General features: G+C 44.5%; 1 protein-coding gene and 1 long non-coding RNA gene across 3 annotated transcripts in view; one reads left to right on the top strand and one right to left on the bottom strand.

Moving 5' to 3' along the window:
* Positions 1 to 9,975, bottom strand: part of FAXDC2 (fatty acid hydroxylase domain containing 2) — a 162,699-nt gene extending 152,724 nt beyond the window's left edge. The window contains exon 1 of one of the 2 annotated variants that reach the window (XM_085617632.1): positions 9,685 to 9,975. The gene's annotated coding sequence lies outside the window, so the exon portion shown is untranslated. The remainder of the gene's footprint in view (positions 1 to 9,684) is intronic. The other variant, XM_085617630.1, reaches the window with a different exon arrangement.
* LOC146810581 (uncharacterized) overlaps positions 1 to 19,685 on the top strand; it is a 250,969-nt gene that overhangs the window by 47,733 nt on the left and 183,551 nt on the right. The window lies entirely within an intron of this gene.

Raw genomic sequence — 19,685 nt, 5'->3', positions numbered from 1 at the left:
GGTAATTTTTTTATCATCCGATCACCTTCTCATCACAACGTACGTGTATTGGTGCTTTCGAGCTCAAAATGGCCGTCGCGCAAGGTCATGTAGCGTGACCCGGCGTGCTGGCGTCACACGTTGTCACCGCGCGATCACAAGCTGAGTGAAGATCCGCCCGTGTTTGGAACACGAACTCGGCTGCAGCTTGAAAGATGCGACCATCGACAGTTATCAACCGTCAGCCAGTAGATTGTTGACAAGGTAATCCTACCTCAATCACGATGTCTTGCACTTTCCTTTTCGTACTACTTTATATTTTTTTTCGTTTTTCCACCTCGGGTGCCGAAGCTCTCGCAGCACTAGCGTGTGAAAACAAATGCCATCACACTCTTGTTAGTTCAAATGCCGATTCTTCCACTCTTCTTAATTCCACGGTTCTGCAAAATCCCGATCGTCGCCATTTGAAGTGAAGAGATGAAGCAGGTTGAGAGAACATAGGTTGTTTATTAAATGAAAGTCGAATACAGGAACAGGCGAGCGCCAGGGAACACAACTACTCCTTTCCAACTCCAGCACCCGTCTCACTCACACTCTAGAACCTAGAACCTAGAATCCCTACCCATGACATACTACCACTCTAATAACTCATACATACACGCGGCATACAAACACGAGACAACCAAGGTACATGTGTATATACTACAGTGAGGTCAAAAGATCAGATGAAAGCCTAGAAAGTTGTAACTGATCTCCCTGTAAGTATTATTTAGGCTTCTCAATGTGTGCACTATATGGAAGAGACAAGTCTCAAACAAAACAGCCAAAATCACACCAGCACGAACGTCTACCACATGACCAGGCTTATTGTCCAGTGCCTGTTACCCAGCCCAGGCACTCCACTGTGCTAGAGCCAAAGCCAGGCCTTACCACCATCCGGGTTCCCCTGCAAGGAAAGACCGAAACTAGGGCCTATCACTCTCACTACTCCGGTTTTAGGTCTCGGCCTGGCGAGAGCAGCGCATGCGTTGCTCTGCCATGAGAGGCCTTTTGGAATGGATACGATTCCAGCGTGCACGCGGGGAGACAAACAAGACAGAAGATTTGCACGCGGGTATTGGCCACTTTACTGGCGGCGTGATACTCTGTGGACTTTTTTTTTCGCCGCCAGTAAAGCCAGTCCCCGCGTGCACATCTTCTGTCCCTCCCTTGACGGGCCGCGCTTGTTCTTCGCAGTCTCGTTCACTCTCAGGTATGCGTAATATGATTTGTGTGCGCGACTGAGACTGAGGCCAAAACGAAACTTCCATCCCAAACGTCTCAGTACGAAATGCACAAGACACTGATGTATAGCTGCTTCTCCAGCTCAGCTAGGTGGCTAGAACAGATATCCGTGGGAAGAAATGCTCTAACATATTTAAGTACCACAGGGAAAGAGCACAAGAAATAAGACAATAAATAAAACGATTTTAAATGCAGGTATTCGATTGGAATAGAGTTAGAATATACTTCGGTTTGAATAGTTCAGCTGTATATAGTTTTTAAGTGAGTTTATTTTATTTTGAACAACATAGTCATTACAAGGTTTTGAGATTTTGGTTGCAACAGCATAACGTAGCAGCATACGTCACAATCAACGTAGGGCATGCATGGTTCGGTGATTTACACGCTCCATTCGTCATATATCCAGGGGAGGGGCTGAGTTGTTAGTTCACATTCGGCGTCGGCCGGTTCTACTGCTGTGGTTCCAGTCTCAGGCATTTGCTGTGGCGCTCCACACGCTGCAGTGTCTCGCGGCTGTACCTTGCTTCGTGGGGTGGGCATCTGTGAAGGAGGGGAAATGTCGCGGAGTCACAGTGGCAGGCCCGTCTGTCGTCATTCTTCAGGCAAGTGCTGTCAGTAACTTGTCCCAAGTCCTTATTCTTCCGTTTCCTCTCAGTTTTTGCTGCGCGGAGATGGCATTATTCTCTGCTTCCTCCCACCCTTCTCACAGTTACTTCACCCATTCAGTGTGTCCGTGGCACTGTTGCTGATTTCCAGAACTTGGGTGTGTGATGTTTTGAAAGGAGCATCTCAAAAAACAAAAGACCTGGTTATAAGCAAACACATATATTCAATTTAAGTTTTTTTTAAATCAGCCTCACACCGTACTGTTTCGGCAAGGCAACGCTGGCAATCTAGTCATGCCCACCCGTATGTGTTATTCAGATTAATAAAAAAATCATCAACCACCCACATCAAGTCGGGAGCCCACCAGTCTATAGCCTATAGTCCTTCCAAATAGAGCTTGACAAAGCTGTCATCACATGCAGCTGGCAGAGATCAAGCTGCGTACCCAGGACAGCGGCACACACAGCTAGCTACATCACTAACACAAATAAATCTGATTTGTGTTTTTTTTCGTTTTTTTCAAGGCGCATGGGTATGTTTGCTAAAGTAAGGCTACGCTTGTTGTATTAATGATGTTCATCGAGTCTCTTTACTATCCTGCAAGCATGTCAACTACATCAAAGCAAAGAACTCCAAACAGGGCAGAACACGTCTGTGATGGTTGAGCATCTTTGAGAGATGCCACTCTTAGGCTGTCACAATCTCATATGTAAAGTGACACTGCTTAAGTAGCTTATGGCAGGACTCTGAGATTTTTCAAATAACTGTTGAAGATTAGAGGGGGCGACCCTGCCTGCTCCTTGCTCCTAGACTGAAATCTCTTGATGAATAGCTGCAGGGCATGGGGGCTCTGTGCTGTACGGCTAATGGTCATAGAGAATTCTTCCTTTTAGTGCAAATTATAGTGGCCAGTTTTTTTTTTATTGTGTTTACTCGGTTTGCCCTTAAGATGGTTTCGTTATGTGATTATGAATTATGCCTTTTTTAGTGTATACATAGCACCTAACATTATTCAACCCGTTTCTCTACTACTCTCTACTCATTCTCTACTCTCTGCTACTCACTCTCTACTACTCACTCTCTACTACTCACTCTACTACTCTACTACTCACTCTCTACTACTCACTCTCTACTACTCTCTACTACTCACTCACTACTCTTTACTCACTCTCTACAACTCACTCTCTACTACTCACTCTCTACTACTCACTCTCTACTCTCTAAAACTCTCTATTACTCACTCTCTACAACTCTCTACAACTCACTCTCTACTACTCACTCTCTACTACTCTTCATTACTCTCTACTACTCACTCTACTACTCTCTACTACTCACTCTCTACTATACTACTCACACTCTACTACTCACTCTCTACTACTCTCTACTACTCTACTCTCTACTACTCTCTACTACTCTCTACTACTCACTCTCTAATGCTCACTCTCTACTACTCACTCTCTACTACTCTCTACTACTCTATTACTCTCTACTACTCACTCTACTACTCTCTACTACTCACTCTCTACTATACTACTCACTCTCTGCTACCTACTCTCTACTACTCACTCTCTACTCACTCTACTACTCTCTACTACTCACTCTCTACTACTCACTCTCTACTACCTCACTCTCTACTACCTCACTCTCTACTACTCACTCTACTACTCACTCTCTACTACTCTCTACCACTCACTCTCTACTACTCTCTACTACTCTACATTACTCTCTACTACTCACTCTACTACTCTCTAATACTCACTCTCTACTATACTACTCACACTCTACTACTCACTCTCTACTACTCTACTCTCTACTACTCTCTACTCTCTACTACTCTCTACTCTCTACTACTCACTCTGTACTACTCTCTACTACTCTATTACTCTCTACTACTCACTCTACTACTCTCTACTACTCTCTCTCTACTATACTACTCACTCTCTACTACTCATTCTCTACTACTCACTCTCTACTACTCTCTACTACTCACTCTCTACTACTCACTCTACTACTCTCTCTCTACTACTCTCTACCACTCACTCTCTACTACTCTCTACCACTCACTCTCTACTACTCTCTACTACTCACTCTCTAATGCTTACTCTCTACTACTCACTCTCTACTACTCTCTACTACTCTATTACTCTCTACTACTCACTCTACTACTCTCTACTACTCACTCTCTACTATACTACTCACTCTCTGCTACTCACTCTCTACTACTCTCTACTACTCACTCTCTACTCACTCTACTACTCTCTACTACTCACTCTCTACTACTCACTCTCTACTACTCACTATCTACTACTCACTCTCTACTACCTCACTCTCTACTACTCACTCTACTACTCACTCTCTACTACTCTCTACCACTCACTCTCTACTACTCTACATTACTCTCTACTACTCACTCTACTACTCTCTAATACTCACTCTCTACTATACTACTCACACTCTACTACTCACTCTCTACTACTCTCTACTACTCTCTACTCTCTACTACTCTCTACTCTCTACTACTCTCTACTCTCTACTACTCACTCTGTACTACTCTCTACTACTCTATTACTCTCTACTACTCACTCTACTACTCTCTACTACTCTCTCTCTATTATACTACTCACTCTCTACTACTCATTCTCTACTACTCACTCTCTACTACTCTCTACTACTCACTCTCTACTACTCACTCTACTACTCACTCTCTACTACTCTACTCTTTACTACTCACTCTTTACTACTCACTCTCTACTACTCTCTACTCTTTACTACTCACTCTATTACTCACTCTACTACTCACTCTTTACTACTCACTCTCTACTACTCACTCTCTACTACTATCTACTACTCACTCTCTACAACTCTCTACTACTCACTCTCTACTACTCTCTACCACTCACTCTACTACTCACTCTCTACTACTCTCCATTACTCTCTACTACTCACTCTACTACTCTCTACTACTCATTCTCGACTATACTACTCACTCTCTACTACTCACTCTCTACTATACTACTCACTCTACTACTCTCTACTCTCTACTACTCACTCTCTAATACTCACTCTCTACTCACTCTCAACTTCTCTCTACTACTCACTCTCTACTGCTACTCTCTACTACTCTACTCTCTACTACTCACTCTCTACTACCTCACTCTCTACTACTCACTCTACTACTCTCTCTCTACTACTCTCTACCACTCACTCTCTACTACTCTCTACCACTCACTCTCTACTACTCACTCTCTACTACTCTCCATTACTCTCTACTATTCACTCTACAACTCTCTACTACTCACTCTCTACTATACTACTCACTCTCTACTACTGTCTGCTACACTACTCTCTACTACTCTACTCTCTACTACTCACTCTCTACTACTCTCTACTACTCACTCTCTACTCTCTACTAGTCACTCTCTACTACTCTCTCTCTACTACTCTCTCTCTACTACTCACTCTCTACTACTCACTCTCCACGCGCTACCTCTCTCTCTACCTCTACACCTCTCTACGCGCACACATATGCATATATATATATATGCATATATATGCATTTATATATGTATGTGTATATATACATACATACATAGTTAAACATATATATACACATCTGCATATCTATATAAATACAAATATGAATGCATGCATACATATACAGAGACATATATGCATACATATGCATGTTATGTACATGAAAGTTTGAAAAACACTAATGAAAGCAAAGCTAAAAAGCCACCTAATTACAAACAGAATTGCTTTAACTTAAACGAGGGCGAGAGCTATTGCATTTTCAATGCTTGTTCTTCACTGCATCAGTTCAAACACGTCGTGCCCTGGGCCATTTGCTGTAGCAGAGCAAAATGAAGCTTTACTTCCACTCTGTGCTCTCCAGTCAAACTCTGATCCTACACTCCACCCAGTGACCTTCAGGCTGAAGTGAAAAAACTCACATCCTACCACCCACTCCGTGTCCTCCACTCTGTCAAAGAGACCTTTATTTCTATCAAGTCTGCCAGAGACAATCTCTGGCCTTCCCACACACCTAATTATGCCCTCCAGTCAGCCAGACAAATTCACATCCTGCCACCCACCGTGTGCCCTCCACACTGCTGGAGACAAGCTCAGTGCCTACTGCCCAAGTGAGACATACTCTCCTCTCCAGGGAGTAAACATCAGACCCTGACACCTATCGTAGGTTTTCTATTTCACACGAATCAAAATCAAGCATAACAACCTCACCGTGAGTTCTCCACTACATCATATCCCACCCAATTCGTGCCCTTCTAGGCAGTCCAGGCCCTGCACCCATTTGTAAGGCCAAACCACCCATACTCCCATGCTTGGTCCTCCCCTGCATCTGTAGTTCAGCCATAGAGGGCTCCGGTGAGTATGCCTCGCACTAAAGGAGGCTGTTGTCTCCTCCAATTCTGCAACGACTACCAAAAGCTTCTACAGATCATAAAGTAGAGAGCCTCTCGCCAACGTATCACATGTGAACTGCGCGAGCAAAGTGTATATAGGTGATCTGATTCACAGTGAGTGTTCTATATTCATTCTAAATAAAAATGTCTCCCTTACCCCCCAAGAAGAAACATCAAGCGTAACAACACTATTGGCCTGCTGGACACGGGCATAGAAGAGTCGGACGCTAAGTCAATTATATTATGTGCCCAAATAACTTTTTTGTTATATCCTACCTCAATCTTATTCATTTTCCTTCAAAGGCTAACATGAGGACTCGACTCTTTACAGGTTTCGAACTTCCAATCACAAAGAGAGTTGTGGACACTGTGCCTTAACCCACCGAACTATCTCACATTCCTTGAAGAAGAAAGCCCTTTCTTCCATATATTCATGGGACAACCTGCTTATTAGGGGGATTCTAAGACAGTCGACTGCAGACATGGGGTCTGTGTACGTGCTGTAATTGCCCCGCACATTGCCATAAATTAACATTGTATCTCAGATATCACCTTTAGTTTACAGGAGAATCGTGCAGTGCTTGCCCCTAGCAGCCATGTCCGGATACCATCCTTGAAATGTTGAAATGTCTTGACCTAATCCCATGGCCTATGGTAGCATCCCGCACAGACTTCCTCTGACCTTTAATAACTCCTGTCTGTCACCCTTGCCACCGTAGTTTCCTTTGCCAGGCAGCACCCTTTACCTGTAATAACCTCTCAGAGATATAAATCTTGGGTGGAGTTTCTCAGCTATCATCTCTAACCTGCAGTCCCCTCTTACAGATGTCACTTGTGACCTGTAGTAGCCTCATGCGAATAGAGGGTGTTCTTAGGACACATTTCAATTAAACTCTATACATCATGCGCGGTAGGATGAAATGGAAAGTCGTCCCCCGGATTTAAACCCGTGACCTGCACGCTGCACAAGGATTTCGACAGTGCACCAGAGCTTCAAGTAAAAGAGCATCAGTCCTGGGTGAAGGAAAGTCACACCCGACCCACTGAGTCGACTCATTGCGACTCTTAGATCAGCAAATCCGATCGAGGCAGAGAGATGCGTGCAGCCAGCCTGAATTACAGTAAATCCATCCGTACGTGTCCATAGAAAGGACCAAACTAGAGTCACCAGCTGGGGGTGGGCACTACTGTGGGGATCTAGGCTGGGGACTGGCTACGTGGTGGACAAGGGGGGGATGGTGGAACGCGTCCTCTGAGGAGCTGTATAGGGTGCCAGTGCCCCAGCGCAGGCCTCAAGTCTTGGTCAGTAGGCAAGGTAGACTCTGCCACAGAGCTCTTGCAGTTATCATACCCAAGAGGCAGTAGAAACAAACACTTCATCATTAAAGCAAAGCTGTACGCGTGGTCGGGGAGGGCGCAGATTGGGGGTCACTGGAGCCACGTAAAATATAAGGTACTCAGGGCACAGAACTCCCGAGGAGCAGTATAGCGTAGCAAGAGTAATGGCTCTTACAGTGTCACTTCACAATTAGAAGGTCCCGCCAGCAATCTCTTGTCCTGCCAGGTTGTCTGGCTCCAACACACATCTATTAGTTCATATTCTGTGCATTTTTTATTACATCAAGGAGCCAATAAAAGCAATACACTTTTTTTAACTGCTTGGAAGACATTCAGGGACTGTAGGGTGTTTTACAAACAATGATTGGGGTCACAGATCACCCTCCCTGCAATAATTTTTTCAGTAAATGATCTCCATTGTAACTACTGCACAAGAAACTCTATTATAAAATGTTTACCCACTACAACATGGAGTCACACTCTATCACGATGAAGGGCCAGGCAATAGGAATTTAGGCCACAACATGTAGATGTTTGTTTAAGCGCCACTACCTGGTTGTAACTAGCAATTGATACATTCTATTTTATATCAATACATTATATATTTTATGCTAATGGGGATATTCCAAATTTAAGTGAAAAAAAAGTTTAAAATCCTGTAAAAGGTGACTATTGGATTGTCTGGCTGTCGGAATTAGATCAAGTAATTGTGTGGGTCAAATCAGTTCAAATTGAAAAAAGGTAGGAAGGCGTACAAGAGCAATAACGTTTTAAGAGCTGGTAACATGAATTAGGCATGCTCAGGAGCAATGCTCTCAATGTTTAGATTGTATTTAGAGTAAAAGAGAAAACGTACCTAGATTCTGAAATCTTGCAAGTAAACTTGATCAGAAAGTTAAATCCGTTTTCTACCATTTTGGCTGTTTGACTAATAAGAAACGGAGTAAACAGCTGGACAATGTGCCTGTAGCAGCTATCTGCATTTGACATTCAGGTCGCTGGTGTCAACCTCTGGGAGATAGCTCAGTGTGTTAAGATACCTGCTTCTACTAGAGAGATGAGTATGTACCTGCGAGTGCATGCTTCCAACCCTAGTCAGTTAATCCATGGGTGTTAATGTGCTTGCCTCAGAAAGGCACGCACCTGGTGATCAAAGTTTAGGCTCCCGAAAGCCATCTCAGACGGTTGAACACCTGCAGCAGCAGTTTTGCTGAGCCCATGTTACATACTATATTTTGTTCCAGTGCAAATCAGCAGAGTACAATGAGCTGTGTGTTTTCTCTCTGGCCGCTGAGAGCTAAGCGCTGAAACAAATTGATTTTGCCTCTAAATTAAATAATCCTCGCATTTCTTTAGTTGAAAAGTTCCGCAGAACTCACCGCCATTCTTAGGACACTCGTTCATCTGAACTGTAAGGGGGGCAAAATATGTTTGAAAGGAAATCATACTCATTTTATTAACCCCGCCATATCGCCCTGAAATTCGAACCCGCGACCTACAAATGACACTGAAAAGTTCACGGCAGGCTTTAAACTCTGACGCAGGGAGTCAGACTTACTTGTCAAATCGTGTGTTTAGCCCACAGCTACACACACGCTCGATTTGCTGCTGCAGGTGTTCAACCACCTGAGATGGCTTGCCGAGGCCTACACTCTGATCAGCAGGTGCGAGCTTCACCTAGGCAAGCACATTAACACCCATGGAATAACAGACTAGGACTGCAAGCAGGCACCCGCAGGGAACATACTCCTCTCTCTAGCAGGAACAGGCATATTATCACACTGAGCTATCTCTCAGAGGTTGAAACCAGCGACCTGAATGTTAAAGGCAGATCGCTGCTACAGGCGCATTATCCAGCGGTGCTATGCTATCGTACTGGATTAAAGAAACGGATTTACTTTTCCAATAGCTGGTCCCGAATGCTTCTCTTTCCTACGCAGTTTGGCCGCAGCGCCCTGTACCATGCCCCACTTGTGCCCTCTCCGATGCCGCATAAGATGAGTATCCGCGTTGACCCATATCGAAATGCCCAGTGCGCTGCCCGCTCACCTACCCTGAGCCCTTTGAATGCCCGATGGGTGCGCTTCTGACTCCACAGCAGGCGCCGGCCTCCTCGGAGAGCTCTCCCTCCTTCCTCTCCGAGTGCGGTTGGATGGTGTCTGTATGCGGTGCCCGCCGGCTGCTCTACTGTCTTTGTTTACCGGCCTCGGAGCCTGTCTGTGCCCGTGCAGCTGACTGGCTCCGCCCGGCACATGGTGTGAGGAGCCGGCCTGAAAACACTGGCCTTGGAACAGCCCCTTAAAGGCAAAGAGCCAGCCGGTGCCTGCTGGCGCCCGGGGAGGGGAAAGGCTATGTTCCAGGGGGCAGAAGCAGGCAGGAGAAAGCAGCACGAACTATCTTCCCTACATTATATGTACATAGCCAGGGCTGGCATGGAAAACCATGACTCCTAAACCCATAAACTGGAGGTCCAGGTGGGCAGCGTTTAGGATTTGGAGTCACTAAGGGAGGAATCAAGTAAAAGCCGACTCTGACTCTCAATTTACGCATTAAAACTCTGCAATTGGCACCAAGGACAACCGTGAAGATTAATCTGTCCTAGCTGACTAAATCGGTCGCAAAGAGTCGGCATTTTAAAAAGTATATTATAAGGTTAAGGCACCTGCTGCAAAGCCCTTTATGTAACCAGCAGTTTTCAGGAGGTAACATTAATAGTAAGATAACTATGGTGGTTGGTGCACTCTCTGGAGAGATCTATGTTGTGTCCAGTGACAGTTTTGACTCAAGAAGTAGCACAGGGGGTAAAGTGCCTCAGGCAAAGCACATCGTATAACATGCAGATAACAGATTTTTATTTTATGTAGTTAGGTGAGTGGGATTACAGGAATGCCTCTTTTTGTATGGTCACTCCAAAATTGTGGAGTGATGCTGCTGTTTTTTCGACTCTGAGGGGCTTGTTTACAAGCGCCGTGAGCGACTTTTACGTCACTTTTCCCATGTTAAAAATGACGCAAAAGTCACGCAAGGGCCTTGTAAATAAGCCCCAGAGAGTGCACTGAGGCCTGCTAATCCGACCTCAGTGCCATTAAAGTGTGTGTGTATGATTGGCTTATATACAATTCTGGCATAATTACTTTTAAGCCCCTACTATATGGTACACCGGTGCCTGTAAATTAGAGGGTCACCCCAGGGATTGCAGCACTGGTTGTGCCACCCTGAGTGTGACAAATGTAAAACATGGCTCCTAGTCTTTCCACTGCAAACCGGAACAGCTGTTTTTTAACAGCTAACTCGACTTTGCCATTTAAAGCAATGGCAGAGCCAAGTCCTTCCTTTTTAGGTCTCGCCTGACCCAGCGCACTGAGACAGGTTTCTGCTTTCCTTTCAAAGAAGCCGCCTTTGAAAGGCAAATGCGAAACACTTGGGAGAGGGGTTGCTTCATTGTTTAGGAAGAAAGACTGGCACTGAGAGCAGAGAGGAGAAACCAGGTTTTTCAGGGGCATGTAGCCTCCTTGGTAGCCAAACCTCTGGACTCGTCTATGGAGCGCTACATGCCAAGAGAGGGGTTCAGACATCTTGAGAGTGGGCAGAATAGAGACTTTTGGGATAGCTAGATGCTGCACTTCACAGGAAGTTGTCATCAGGAAAAATAGATCCTGGTAGCCCATTGGCTAGTGAGGTTGACCTCCCGTCAAGGCATTTTCTTGGCATAAAATGGGCCCCACTGGCTGTCACCCCTGGCACCCAGAACTCAGGACTTGTTGGATTAGAGAAAAGGACAGAAGAAAGCATGCCCTGTTGCAGCAAGCACTCAGTGAAAAGAGGCTGCACCTACGTGGATTGCACCTGCTGTACCTGGTGGCTAGCAAAGGAGAAGAGACTGTGCCTGCTAGGTCCTGCTCATGGAGAAGTCGACTCCTGAGCCCAGTTGAAGCAAAAGACTCCAAGGATCATTTAACAGACCTCCTGTTCACAGCACAGGGCCACAACAGCTGAAGAAGCCTGCTGGGGTGAATTGGTTGCCCAGATCGCCACTCCTCACCACCGTGCAGCACAAGGGACCAAGACCAGACACTCAACTTTTGCCCCTGAGTCTGCTGTACCCAGGAGAGTCATCTGAGTTTAGCTTGGTCACCCAGAAGGCCAGGTAATGCCAAAAGAAGGGAAACACTGAAACGGCTGTACCGGACGACTGGTAGCCCATTGGCGGATGGACTTCAGCCAAGATCAAGAGGACTTTGAGGGATGTGAACCCCTGTGGCCAGGATCACCTCACCAAGCCTGTGGATCGAAGGGTAGCCCGAGGAAGACCCCGTTGACAGGAGCATCTTCAGCATCCTTGAGCATCTTCAGTATCGTATTTCCCTTGCATGAGGACCACTCCATAGAAGTCAATGGCAATGAGTCACAGATGCTGGAATTGAACTGAAGACTGCTTTTCTTTTAGAGGTAACTGTTTCCATGGACCTTGCTGGTCCCCCTAACTTGCTCCCTGCCAGAGTTGGTTGCCAAAAGTGACTCATTGATACTTACCAAAGTTTTCCTTGAAAAAGTTTCGTTGAATTTGCCAAAGCTTGTTAACAGGTACTTTAAAAGTGCTGATTCACTATACCTTGTAAGTTCTGTATCTCCAAAACCCTCTTGTGGATCTTTTTTGTTTTGGTGTCTAAAATTACCTAAAAATATAGTCTATTTTAATAAATTGGTGTTGGATTTCTTGAGTGTCTTGTGTAGTTCTTCAATTGTTTTGGTGCTGCTTAAATGCTTTACACTTGTTCCTTTGTGTAAGCCTGACTGTTGAGAGGTACAGCTACCCAGGGTTGAGCTAAGGGTATGAAAAACAAAACCTACTGGTCCTAAATGTGTTGATAAGTGTATTACACGGTGAGGTCGCACAACCATACAACACACCCCATTTCCTCACAGTGTGTCCCTACCTTTTACACAGAAATCATTTTGCTGCTTGCAGTTCAATCATTGCAACCCTAACATAGCCCAATTAGCTGTGAATCGGTGTCAAGGAGCTACATGCAAACGGCAAAGCATGTGTGTAGAGCCTTTTTGTTTTTTTCTCAATCTGTCATTATTCCAAGGTTGCTAACAAATTTCTTAGGGTAGTAATAAAGTCTCATTAGTATACACAACCCCAACCACTAAGTTATGTTTTAAATCCTCCCTTTATGTTTCTCCTGACCATGCACTTTTAACATCTAACGCCTAGCAGTAAGGACAATATGTGACTCCTACACCTCATAACCCTCACTTTTGTTTTATGTAACATTTCCTGTACAATGATTTACACACTTGTATGATCTATTGCCCCTATATAATGTGTGCATGTGATGTAAAGTGCTGTGATACCCTACATTAGGAGGAGTAGCCCTACACACAGAATTAAATAAAACATGCAAGTGCTATTTAATTTTTTATTTGTGTAATTAATCATATTGACAAGTCCATCTGACATTCTCACAGTGCATGCATCACTCATACATACAGAGGTTGAACAAAGTAAAAAACTTGCCTCTTAATCACAGGTTCCATTCTTTTGTTTCCCTCCATTACATTGGCAACCAAGGAAGGATAATACTCGAACATAAGGATGGCTGATGGCTCTTTTAATCAGACCTTTGTTTTGGAAATACAATGAGAAAGTCCGTTCACCACCTGCATTATGCTGCTCAGAATGGAAAGCACACAATGTGCAGGTACTGCTCAATGTGTCCCAGTGTCAGGAAATTATACAGATACAAATACAGCATATTTTCCTCGTCCTAGCCCGGATCCCAGATCTGGCTCAGTAATAGCTGACAGATCCCCAATTCGAATACATCCTACTCATTTCAAGCACGACACATAGCAATTGTGCTGCAAAATATTTGCCTAAATTGTGACAAATGTTATTTGCTACAAATATTTACATAAGCTAATACAAGCAACACAAGTCTGAATTTATCTTTTTAAAGTCATTTTATTAAACCTGATTAGAACCATAAAGAATAAACCATATGTTCAGTCAAAGGATCTGAAAGAGTTCTGACAAAATATAATGGATAGAATATCGTGAGTCACAAATATCATGTCTTATATATCATGATGTCAAAGATATCATGGATCAGAATATTGCAAGAAAACATATCTTTAAAAAAATATTTTGTGATGTTTAAAATATCATTGTAATTTATATATTTAAGTGCACTTTTTACATTGATACATTGTTTTTAAAATGTTTGGGTTTTTTGTATAATAAATTTAGGTTTATAGGGAAACAGAGTGGTGAATAAAGGAAAAGTTTTAATTTTATAGTTTTTTTAATGTTTAAAACTGTTGTGTGTTGTTTTAATTGTACATTTTTATATTAAGTAATTTTTAATGAAATTATATTTTTATATTTTTGAAACATTGATTTTTAATTAGTTGTAGATAAGGAGGTGAACCAGGAAGAGAAGTCCATTCTCATAAATGTTGTAATGACAGTGTTTATTTTATCAATCTTCAAAACGTTTTTATAAAAAGTACAATCCAGCCAACTCGTTTCGTTCCGAAACACTCCTGGAACTTCTTCAGGGCTGAAAACAATCACATAAAACACATAAAAATTATTCGACATACGATAAAACACAACATACAATATTACAACAAAAAACTACATTTAAAGTCAAATACACACATATAAATATATACATTTAAATTTGACCAAAACCATACAACACATTTACCATGAACAATTACATAGTAAAGCACAAAGGACAAACATATGCAAAGTCAAAATATTTACACAAATTTAATTAAAAAAAGATATATATACATATTAAAACACACACTTATGTGACATAGAGATAGCTCCATTTAGGGAATAAAGAGAAAAGTCTAACTACCACATATTTTGATTATAAGATACTAAGACACGTGAACAATTCCTATTTAAAAACTGTGTCTGAATACTCCCATATCCAAAAGGGTAAAGGAAAAGAAAGAGAGAATAGAAAAGACAGGGAGAGAACCATGTGAGGGCCATATGTAATTATGTAAAGACGTGCCGCCAAAGATGATTAACCGTACCATATATGTAATATTACATATGCTCTCATCTTTGAATTTCAATCAGGCCAATATTCATTAGTTATACCATTACTTCAGCAACGTTTGCCAGCTGTTTGACAGTTCCTACGGGCATCTTAGAGCCCTATATCTGTCACCTAGTGAAAGAGATACACATATTGTTGACAATGCAAGGATCCTAATCATCACAGGGTATCCCTGCTCCATAGTTCTGGCGCTTTAAGTTCACCCAAGGTTAGACTACGTACGTCGCAACACTCAAACTCCTAATATGAACTCCTAAATTCCAAATTCCGGTATCTAACCACATTTATTATGTCTGGCAATCAACCTATAAAAGTTAATCATAACTATCTAAATCATAGTAGGGCAGTATACACTTATGGACATTATGATTGACTGTAACAATATAAGCAGTAGCCAAACGAACATTGTCCAAAGGATAGCTGTACGCGATTAATAGAAATGTCACCATTACGCCAGAGGCAAACTCACACCATGCCAGGCTCAGAGCTAGTGAGCCGAGTCACGACCAATAACCACTATGATAATATAAAACATAGTAGGGTAATCTGCAATTATGTCCCTAATAACCGGTTGTGACAATGTGAATAAATACCCAAAATGTGCGCAAATTCACAACAATGTCACTGGCAATACCGCACCAAGCCAGGCTCGGAGCTAATGAACCAGGTTATGACCAATGCAGAGTTCCCAACATATTGATGGAACTTGTGGGGAACCTCATACAGTTCCGAAATACCAAAAAACCTCAACACCTCAAAGGGGTAGTACGAGGTAATCTCAGAATGTAGATACCTCCAGCCCACGGAGCCACGGAGCACGTCCCTCTAACCCCTATGCACGCCACACTCACTTGTTGCCAAATTTATAAGTTTAAAGCAAAACAAGTGACCTGTATTTAAGCACGGAATCAACATCCCCCAAAAACTCACCATAATAAGTCCGTCTCCGTCTCCAGTGTAACTGCTGTCTGAATTAAAAAACTGCACGGGGGTTTGTATGTAACTCTTGTAATGTTTGCCCTTGTCCACAGAGTACTTTTGTTTCTGCCGCAGAGATGATGTCACAGATTCAGGAATGTATTTCTTCCCGGAAGGAACCCATTATGGTCCTGATGGGCCACATACTGAATAAATGGGGTCAATCTATTTATCAAGGCCTTGCCCAATATCTTGTAATCCAGATTAAGTAAAGATAAATTAGGAAGAATCCTCTAGGGGGTCCGGCCCGAGCTTTGTAAGCACTACAATCAAAGCTTCCCTCGTGGTGTCCAAGAGCCTACCCCCCAGTCCCTTGCTTGTTCAAATACCCACAGTAGCCTGGGGGCTAGCTGAGCTTGATAGGTAATGTAGAACTCAATGGGGAATCCGACAGTGCCTGGAGTCTTGCCCCTGGCCATTTGTTTCATGGCTAATTTAATTTCTACCAAAGTTAAACCGGCATCTAGCTCCTTCTTTGCAGTGGGGTAAGAGTGGGGCTTTCTATCTCCCTCATATAGGACAACATTGCTTCCTAGTCCACACCCCTAGAGCCCCATACAGCACCTTATAGTAGGTCTCGAATTCCCCATTGATGACCAACTGTGAGTTCATCAGGGGCCCGCTGGAGACCCAATTGCGATTGTAGGTATGCATGGGGTCTCAGACCATAAGAGCCAGGCCAGTAGCCCACTGGCCTTGTCACCCAAGTTGTGCTGACATTTAACAAATGTGTTGTAATCTAGCACCGATAAGCATTTCAACGCCTCCCTGTAGTCTGCTATAACACCTACCATTGAGAGAGACAAAGCTGGGTAAGACTCCTACTCTTTTTCCGCCATTCTCAGCCTGTCCTCCAAAGCCATCACCTCGGTCCACAGTCCTTGCCCCATTCCATACTGTATGGCCATACATACCTCTAAAGGCCCCCATTCCACTAGTCCATCCACAGCAGAACTCTTGTTATCTGCGAAATAGCTTTTGATGTTTTCCCTTACATGTGTCCTAAATGGGGTGTCCACCAACGCTAGCATTTGTAATCGCCACATGAGTATCATTGGTCGGGGACTTCCCCATGAGAATGTGACCAGCAAAGGACAGTGGTCAGACAACGTCATGAATACTCCCCCCATGCACTTACCCACCAGGGTCCCACTGCCATATACAAGATCAATCCTCGTGTGGAGAGCTTGTATTGCTGAGTAATGGGAGCATTAGCGTGTGTGCGGTTGTAAATTGCGCCAAATGTCCAGTGCCTGTGTATTGTGTGCCCATTGTTGAAGCTTCCAAGTGGTAGCGTGCGATAGTGCCTCTGGCACTGAAGGTGTCAATTGGTCACTCAGAAAATCTGGGACGCAAATGAAATCCCTGCGCCAGAAGACAGGGAAAATACAGATGGAAAGAGGGCATGAATTAAGGTAGTCAAGATTAGAGGTTGTCCACATTTGGAGCATACAGCTCCACTAAAGAGAGAGATTCCCCATCCTGGGTTCCCTGCACTATGACATAGAATCCCTCTGGGTCTACCGAGGTGCGTCCCCCCACAAAGGAAACCCCAGGAGCCACCCACAGCAGAAAGTCCCTGTTGGAAGCCAAATACGTTGTGTCATAAAACTGGCCACGCCAGCGCTAGCGTAATCTATAAAGTTCCCCTGCTACTATATGAGTTTCCTATGGGAGACAGCCTTTACAATGCTGGTAATACCACGCGGGTTGATAACATCGCGGACGTTACATCGTCCATGTTGTTACCACGCATGGCATTACATCGCAAGTCATTTCAACGACTAGCGCTAGGTGGCGTGCAACACCAGGGAATGTGTTGGATTTTAAATCCAACACCTTCCCTGCTGTTGCGCTAACTACAGTAGGAATAGTAATTCATACTATTCCTAAATCCAGCGCGCCGTCTAGCGCAAGTCGTTGAAACGACTTGCGATGTAATGCGATGTGTGGTAACAACGCGGACGATGTAATGACCGCGTTGTTACCTACCGCGTGGTAACACCACACGTTGTAACATCACATATTTTTTTCCTATAAGCAGGCAAACTGGACCTGGTACCTTTTCAAATATGCATTAATCCTGTATCATTTGCTATATGTTCCCAGCCCCCTTGTATTCCACATCATGATGCAATATTCCTTTGTTGCCATATGTGGTGCGTGTGTCATGAACCCCCTGATCGATACATTCGTAGGGAGATGGTGCGGGAGAGAGCACCCAGAGTCAAAGGAAACCGAACTAATAACAGAGTAAACCATCCCCAACAACCCCGCAACCAAGGCTGCCTCCTCAATCGAGCACAGCCAATCAGTGCCTGTGATGATTCGGCAACCAACATATTGTCCTTCCGGTAACTGGAGTGTTCCAGATGGTCCAACATTTAACTGCGCTGTCTATGACCATGTTGCCATAGCAGCATAAACATCCCCCACACACAGTGCTTCAGGCTCTCCCATGTCCTCCACCCCCCGGCAGAGCACCACTCATGCAATGGAGTCATCAACAAAGGATATGTTGTTGCTTAAGTTCCCATCAGTAAATCCACTGTCATTGGGGTGACCAGTGGGCCACCACAGAGCACCTCTGGTAATTCAGGTCCCTGGGATGTGTCCACCGATATCCCAGTGTACCCATCTGATTCGCTTTCATCCAAACAAGACAGTGCCGAGTATTTCACCGCGGCCAGTGCCTCCGCTCTGCCTCTCGCTACCCGTGCTTTTGTCGACTTGCCACAGAGGTTCCTGGAGGATCGTCATCTGGATCACTGCATCTTCTACTTCTCTGTAGGGTCTGATGAAGAAGTACGCTGGAAACCTCATTTCTCGAGCCCAGCCCACACCTCTTTTGGGGAAGACAAAAAAAGGGTCTCGGTCCCTGCTATGACCCTTAGCTTCGCTGAATATAAGAGGGCATATTTGAGTCCCAGTGTGGGGAGACATCGCTTTGCATCCTAAAATGACTCCTGCTGTTTGCACACTTCCATCATATAGTCTGGGAAGATTGTAACAGTACTGTTGTTTACAGTCCAAGGACCCTTGGCTCTACTGATTTTAAGAATATTGTCACAATCTCGGAATTTGAACAGTCTTACCCCTACGGGCTGTGGCGGTCCCCCCGGTGCTGGCGGGCAGCCCAGCACCCTGTGCGATCCTTCCACTGAAAAGAATGTGGAAGTCATGTGTCCCAGTACTTGTTCGGATAGCTAGGCCTCCAGGTATAGGTCCATGTTCGGCTCCTCGACACCTTCAGGGAGTCCTACCACCCTGATGTTATTCCTCCTAGAGCGTTCTTTTGCAGCATCCACCCCAGCATGCAGAATCGCCACCTATTTATGGAGTGACTCGAGTTGACGGTGATGCTCTGTTACTGTAGGACGGACATCCGCCAGTTCCGTTTCCATGTCACACACTTTGTCTTTCAATTTCTTTTGCTCCTCTCATAGAAACCCCATGTAGATCACTAAAGTGCCGAGTTTCGGTTCTGGAGAGTCTTTAAGACTACCAAAAGCAGTCAGTAGTTCCGCAAACCTCTCTGTGTAATCTTGCAGGAGACACTCCACTGATGTGTGGTGAGATGGGTGACCTTGGCCAGTGTGTGGCGCAGTGTAGTCCGTGATCCTTCACCACCTTTATTGGGCTTTACTTTGGCCATGGTGACAGACCTTTATAGCGGGTTGTGCACACTCAGAGCGATGCCAGCAGTGGCGTAACACAGGCCCCCGCATCCCCCGCGGTGCGGGGGGCGGCCCCCTCAGCAAACAACTCTGGTCGGAGAGCTCTCGATTTAGTTCGGAGGGGGCCCCTCCACGTACCCTGCTGGGGAGCCCCCTCAAGTTTCGTTATGCCACTGGATGCCAGATATCGTTATACTAGTCCTTAGCTACTCCATACAGTTCCTATCATCACAGATCCACTCAATGGCCTCGGGTCGCAGGTTCCGGGTTACCGTACTCTCCCTGGTGGCTCACTGCCCTAGGTCCCGAAG

The sequence above is a fragment of the Triturus cristatus genome, chromosome 7 (genome assembly GCF_964204655.1).
Source record: "Triturus cristatus chromosome 7, aTriCri1.1, whole genome shotgun sequence".
Taxonomy (NCBI): domain Eukaryota; kingdom Metazoa; phylum Chordata; class Amphibia; order Caudata; family Salamandridae; genus Triturus; species Triturus cristatus.
The sequence above is the reverse complement of the archived record's forward strand: the minus strand, read 5'-3'. Positions and strand labels throughout refer to the sequence as shown.